Below are 6,000 nucleotides of genomic sequence, written 5' to 3' on the forward strand. Positions count from 1 at the left end.
GGGTCAGCCGGAAGCAGAGTTGTGTGACCATGTCGACCATGGAGGCCGAATATGTGGCCCTCTCAGAGGCTACGCAAGAGGCTGTTTGGCTACGCCGCTTACTGACGGAGCTGAACGAGATCCAACGACAACCGACAATCATCTTTGAAGACAACAGGAGCTGCCTGGATTTCGTTGCGTTGGACCAGCAGAAAAAGAGGTCTAAACATATAGACACGCGATTCCACTACACCAGGAGCCGCTGCACATCTGGTGACATCGAGCTGCAGTATTGTGCTTCGGAGAGCATGATTGCGGATATCTTGACCAAGCCGCTTGGGTCAACCAAGGTCAAGAAGTTCGCAACCGCGATGGGATTGGCAACCCTGCCGATCAAGGACGAGGAGAGAAAGAGTTGAATTCGCGAGGAGGAGTGTTGCGCCCTTTTCGGATGTTACGCTAGGCGCATACGCGAATCCACCCCTGAGAGAAACAACATAAATACATTGTACCTTTGACAGTTGTAGTTGCGCTGAGACAGATAATAAAACACGTTGTAACTGTACGCGATCGTGGCACGTTTTTATTTGCTCCGGATTTTCCCGTATTTTCCCCTAGTCTGGTTCCGCCGGTTGATTGTCCGCCCACAATTTGGCCGCAACCAAATCAGTAAAAAGATCCCAGTTTGTTGACCGAGGATTCCTGAAACGCAATGTTTGCGAAGTAACATTTAAATGTTCAAAAAAGATGTAGCGATGATCAGAAAAAGATTCCTCACCTGACACATGCCAATTGGTCAGCTCGTGATTAATTCAACTAGAGCAAAGTGTTATATCTAACACTTCCTCTCTTGCAGATACCATGAAGGTTGGGCGGTTGCCTATGTTAACCTTCCAGGACGTGCGCCATCAAGCAACCAAAACTGCACCGCGCTCGCGCTGTATACGAAAAGCGAAGATTTTTGATAGTGTTGTACTTTTTACAACAGCGCGCGCGCTGAAAGGTTAAGTAATGCAAGATCTGTACTACTTTAAGTACTCAATCAAACTGAAGCCTCTCAAGTTAATGTCTGAGCTGCCTCAGATGATATGGTGAGCATTAGCATCACTACCAACAATTAGCTGAAGGCCTTTCGAAGTGCAGTATGCGATGACTTGTTTGAAAGCATCCGTAGGGGATGGTTCATCATGCGATAAATACACCAAACAATAGACGAATTTCCTGTTGAGGTGTCCAACAGATACATTAATAGGGTCCTAAAATGATAAATATTTTCCCGGTTTTGCTGCATAAAATGAAGAAGCATGCTTTTCTGATCTCAATGGTATTTTTTCCGAATTTAAACAATGACAGAATAGTTAATAAACACGGAAATAAAATAATGATGAGCAGGTCTTGTTTGACATTCGAGGTCAACCTTGACGTAACAAAAGTGAAACGACGGGTTGCAAAAGACATCACATTGGTTCACTTTTGACAACAAATGTTCCTGTTTGACATACACGGTAAACCAAATTTACCCAAAATTGAGTGTTAAACAAGGAGTGTTGCATAAATTATTAAAATTTTTGATAATTTATTTTATAAGATTAACCTAATAAGAATACTTAAAAAATAAGTAAACATGTCGTTTTAATCAATGCTTGATCGAATTATGTAAAAATTGAGATAGGCCTTTAGGAGCCTATTGTGATAGCACATACATCTCTGGTGGTTAGTTCAGAGATGAGTGTAGCAACTATTGCGTTGTTGACAAGCACACAGGCTCGAGCAGAGATGGAATCCTCCTCAGAGCAAAACAAGAGAACAAAAAATCTGCACCACGCTCCCGCATCCAATGTTAGAGCGGCTTCTCTCGGTTTCTTTCACCTTCCTGCTTGCAACTTGTGACACCGAAACATGTGCGGATTTGTTTGCATAAAAAAGTGCGTTTACTCAAAATTGAGGCACTTTGTGCACCGGGAGTTAACATAAATTTGCTTATGCTCAAAAATCAATAGTTAACAAGCGTACAAGTATTTATGTATGCAGTTGTGTCATGCCATGCGAACGGAACGATCATACCGCGTAAAACGCCGGTGAAATTGTCGATCAACTTTGCGGGAGCCTCAAAAATGATGCACAAAAATGTTTCTCTTTGTGCTGATTTTTTGTGGTTCGATGTTTCTCTTTGTTTTCGCATGCTTCCTCCTTGCGCTACGCTCCCGCACAAACGATAGCGGTGGGAGCGGACAAAGATAAAGAGAACAAAAACATGCGTTTGAGGCACATTGCGGGAGCAAATGACAAGCCTGGGCTCGAGGCATGACACGCGAGTTTGTCAATTCATGTTTACTGAAAGTAGCAAACACCGGGTTCACAAGGTTTCCTAGATAGAAATTCAACTTACGAAAGTAAGGTTCTTGTACTAAGACCACTTGGGCTGTACCATTTTGCATAAGTCTGCAAAGATTGATCGTTGCTGTTCTTTAATGCTGATGATCAATCTGAGCTATCCTAACCGTAGCCACTACCCGAACTAGGTGAGATTAATCTCTTCGCAATAGCAGCACAACAAAGAACAACAGCAATAAAACCAGATCGGCATCGATTGGAAAACGCTTAAGTCGAGGATATACAGAATACACTGTGTAAATCGCATAATGCGAAACCATATAGGTGAAAATTTAAACTAATTAACAACATTTTCATGATCCCGCCCTTATTTAGCCTCAAGTGAGACTAATGTCGTTTTCGTTTTTGTGGCGGTGCTACACCGCTTCGTGCTACACTTTTCACTACAAAAACGAACATTTTCGGTGCAGTTGCATTGGTGTGCGTGAATAAAAACCAAAATATTTACAACTTCGCAAACGTTGATTGGTGGACACGGTGTACACCCGCTACACTCTCGAATTTTTGAGTGCTGCACTATCTTGAGCGGTGCAGAAAAAGTGCTACACCGGTGCAGCACGAAAATCAAAAACGAACACTTTCGGTGCAAAAGTGCTACACCGGTGTAGCTCCACCGCAAAAACGAAAACGACATAAAGAAGGGCAGCTGATTGTCTCGGGGAAACACAAGGTCCACTGCACCATTGCTCCGGTTAGCGCAGTAAGGGCAACATACTGTGGAGGGCGCCCTGGTACTCCACAGGCTCCGTTATAGCTGTTAGGTTTTTATCAGACCCCCCTAGCCATTCATTCCTAGGCACGGTAAGCATGTAGCCGCATCACACCATGAATTAGGGGTTACCTGTTGATGGATTCTTACCAACGAAACAGGCGGTCCGTAGTGTTATTCTTGGCCAATTGAGACAATCACTCCCGACACTGCACAGCTATCTAGGCTGATCGAGGAAAGAAGTTAACATTGTTGATCAACTTCATACGGGCTCGAACAGCCGCTGTTATTTTTTGAACAGCGGGTAACCGAACGTGTTGTACAAAGTACCACAGCGCGATTGCTCGACGATTATTGACATTTGGTAACCAAATCAGTCAAGAGCACTCACTTGATTGCACGGGGGTTTCTAAACGCAATGTTTGCGAAGTAACATTCAAATATTCAAAAAAGAAACTGTCTATAAGTAATCCACGATCTTTTGTACTACCTACTTAAGTTTTCCATAAATCTGGACTTTCAAGTAAATGTCTGAGCTGTCCCAGATGATGTTCTGCAAGAAGTAGCACAAGGCCTTTTACCCTTTCTACCCTAGTAGGAAGTTGGGGTCAATATGACCCAGCCAGGCTCGCTGAATGGGCACTATGCCATCGTGGTGCACCTAGCTTAACATTTTAGGAGGGTTAAAGTGAAGCATGCGATGACTTCCTTGAAAGCATACGCAGAAAACAGTTTGTCATGTGAGTTTTTGACAAGCGCACATGCTCGAGGCATGACACGCGAGTTTGTTATTTCACTTGTATTGAAAGTAGCAAAGACCGGTTGCAAAGGGTTACCAAGACAAAAGTTTTTCTTACGAAAGCAAGATTCTTGAACAGACAGCAAGAACAGACTCGTGTTTAACATACGAAAATTGCAGTTATAAACTTTTCATTCGGTGAGGGAAACAAATATAAGAATCTATTGCAAAGTGTATACAGTGTATACTATACACAATGTCTAAATGGCAATTTGTTTGACCAATTTAGTTCACTTTTGCATTAATGTATTTTTGTTTGAATAAAAAGCTAGCCTTGTAGCTAATTGAATGCTATTCCAGCTCAGCGTATTGGATACCGTCAGAGCGCTTTTTATCCAAATCATTAGTAACGTATGTGTAGGTTAACAATAATTTTGGTCTGAAGAAACACTATCAGTTTCCTTGACTCGATTCAAAGTGTATACACTAAACAGTTATCGTTAATAATGAAGCTCTTAAAAATTTACTTATATCTGGCATATGAAATAATAAACTTGGTTTTTATCACCATTGTAAAACTTAACTGGAAATGCCATAAGACCAATTTCTGTAAAGGTAAATAAACAATATAAAATTAGAATCAATCAAACCTTGAAGAACTCGCTAGTCGCACATCAATAAATAACAAGTTTGTCTTCCTGCTGCATTCGCTAGTTCGCCAGAGGCACACGCTCTGCCTTCAGGTCGAAAACTACTCAACTGGTCTGTCCGTGTGTACCAACTACGTAGGTATTGGTTCAATGAGAGACGCAATAATTACAATATGTTGGTCGATCAGACTTGCACTCTGCACTGGCACTACGTTGTAACAAGCGATACGTACGTTCCGTCCAAGTCTACTTGCTGCTGGTTGATTCACTGCCGCCGTCAGAGCAATCCTTGTTCTGATTCTGTCTGCTGATTTGAAAGCGACACCAATCCAAGCAATCCAACAGCACACAATGGATCACTACGATCGCATCGCACTCTCAGCAGCAGCAACAGCAGCGACTCACAAGAATAGAAAAATTAGCTTATCTCCACTCTGTTGTTACGTGTTTTCTTCTTGATGTTTCCACTACTTGCTACTCTCCCTCTCGGCCTCGAGTCATCGTCGAGTCCATTTTGTGACCTGGATCCCAATACACAAGAAAGGCCTTCAGATCGGCCAACGTCAGCACCGAATTTATTCTGAGGGTATTCCGGGTTCTTTCACTTACGTGGTACTTCTGAGCGATGATAAGAGCGCTGGTAATTGCTTCCCCCTTGTGGTACACGGATTACAATGGCTTCATTCGTGTGGACAGAATCAGAAACTCACAAAATACAAAAACTTCACCAACATTGCTATTAGCTTCCGCGAGCTTTCATATCTAGTGCGTTGTGAAAATAGCTAGGCTGACTCAACTCTAAACATTATCTAGAATATGTGTAGTCACACTATTTCATTATTTTTTTTATATTTTACACTAAGGTTTAAACTATAGCACAAATACTTCTCGCCAATTTGAACGTCTTCACCAGGAACCACATGCGTCTTTGTCACATATTACGCTACATTTATTTTACTCCTCCGTTTTCAACAAAGGAATTTTACACAATTTGATCATACGACGAATGACGGAACGAACGGGAAAACACTGCGTCGTTTTTGCGTCAGCACAATTTCACACCACCTTTCAAGACACCCTTCGCCAACTCCGAATCTCCCCGTGCAGAAAATACTTCCGTACCGTGTGTTCCAATCCTGCATCCGATGTTTCGACACTTTATTCCAGGCTGTAGGAGTTTCCGAACGGAAGAAAAATCGTTTTCCTGCCAGATCACTCGCGATAATAAGCTTTGTTGAATCACTAGGTTGCTACTGCTGCCTATTTTCTTCGCACTCGTCCATCAGTCGACTGACTGGCTGGCTGATAGTTACCAAACACACTCACACACTGCTGACACTGTTTGCGTTTATTTTCTTTACACGGGCGTTTGACACAAGAAAAACACAAACAAGTTCGATTGTGTTGGTGCCAATGATCAAGATGTTTTGCAGCAGGTGCTCGTTCTCTACGTCTAATTTGTATTATTTTGCTGGATCAGCGCTTTACAGAAACGTTGTTTATGTTTTAAACAATTATAAACACATTTA

At 42.2% G+C, this 6,000-nt stretch overlaps 1 protein-coding gene across 4 annotated transcripts in view; it reads right to left on the minus strand.

Moving 5' to 3' along the window:
- LOC115267037 (ras-related protein rab7) overlaps window positions 1-5,772 on the minus strand; it is a 33,233-nt gene extending 27,461 nt beyond the window's left edge. Inside the window, exon 1 of one of the 4 annotated variants that reach the window (XM_062846468.1) lies at window positions 5,594-5,772. The gene's annotated coding sequence lies outside the window, so the exon portion shown is untranslated. The other 3 variants (XM_062846470.1, XM_029873824.2, XM_062846469.1) reach the window with 3 other exon arrangements.
- Window positions 5,773-6,000: the final 228 nt, after the last annotated feature.

The sequence above is a fragment of the Aedes albopictus genome, chromosome 1, assembly GCF_035046485.1.
Source record: "Aedes albopictus strain Foshan chromosome 1, AalbF5, whole genome shotgun sequence".
In the NCBI taxonomy this organism is placed as follows: Eukaryota; Metazoa; Arthropoda; class Insecta; order Diptera; family Culicidae; genus Aedes; species Aedes albopictus.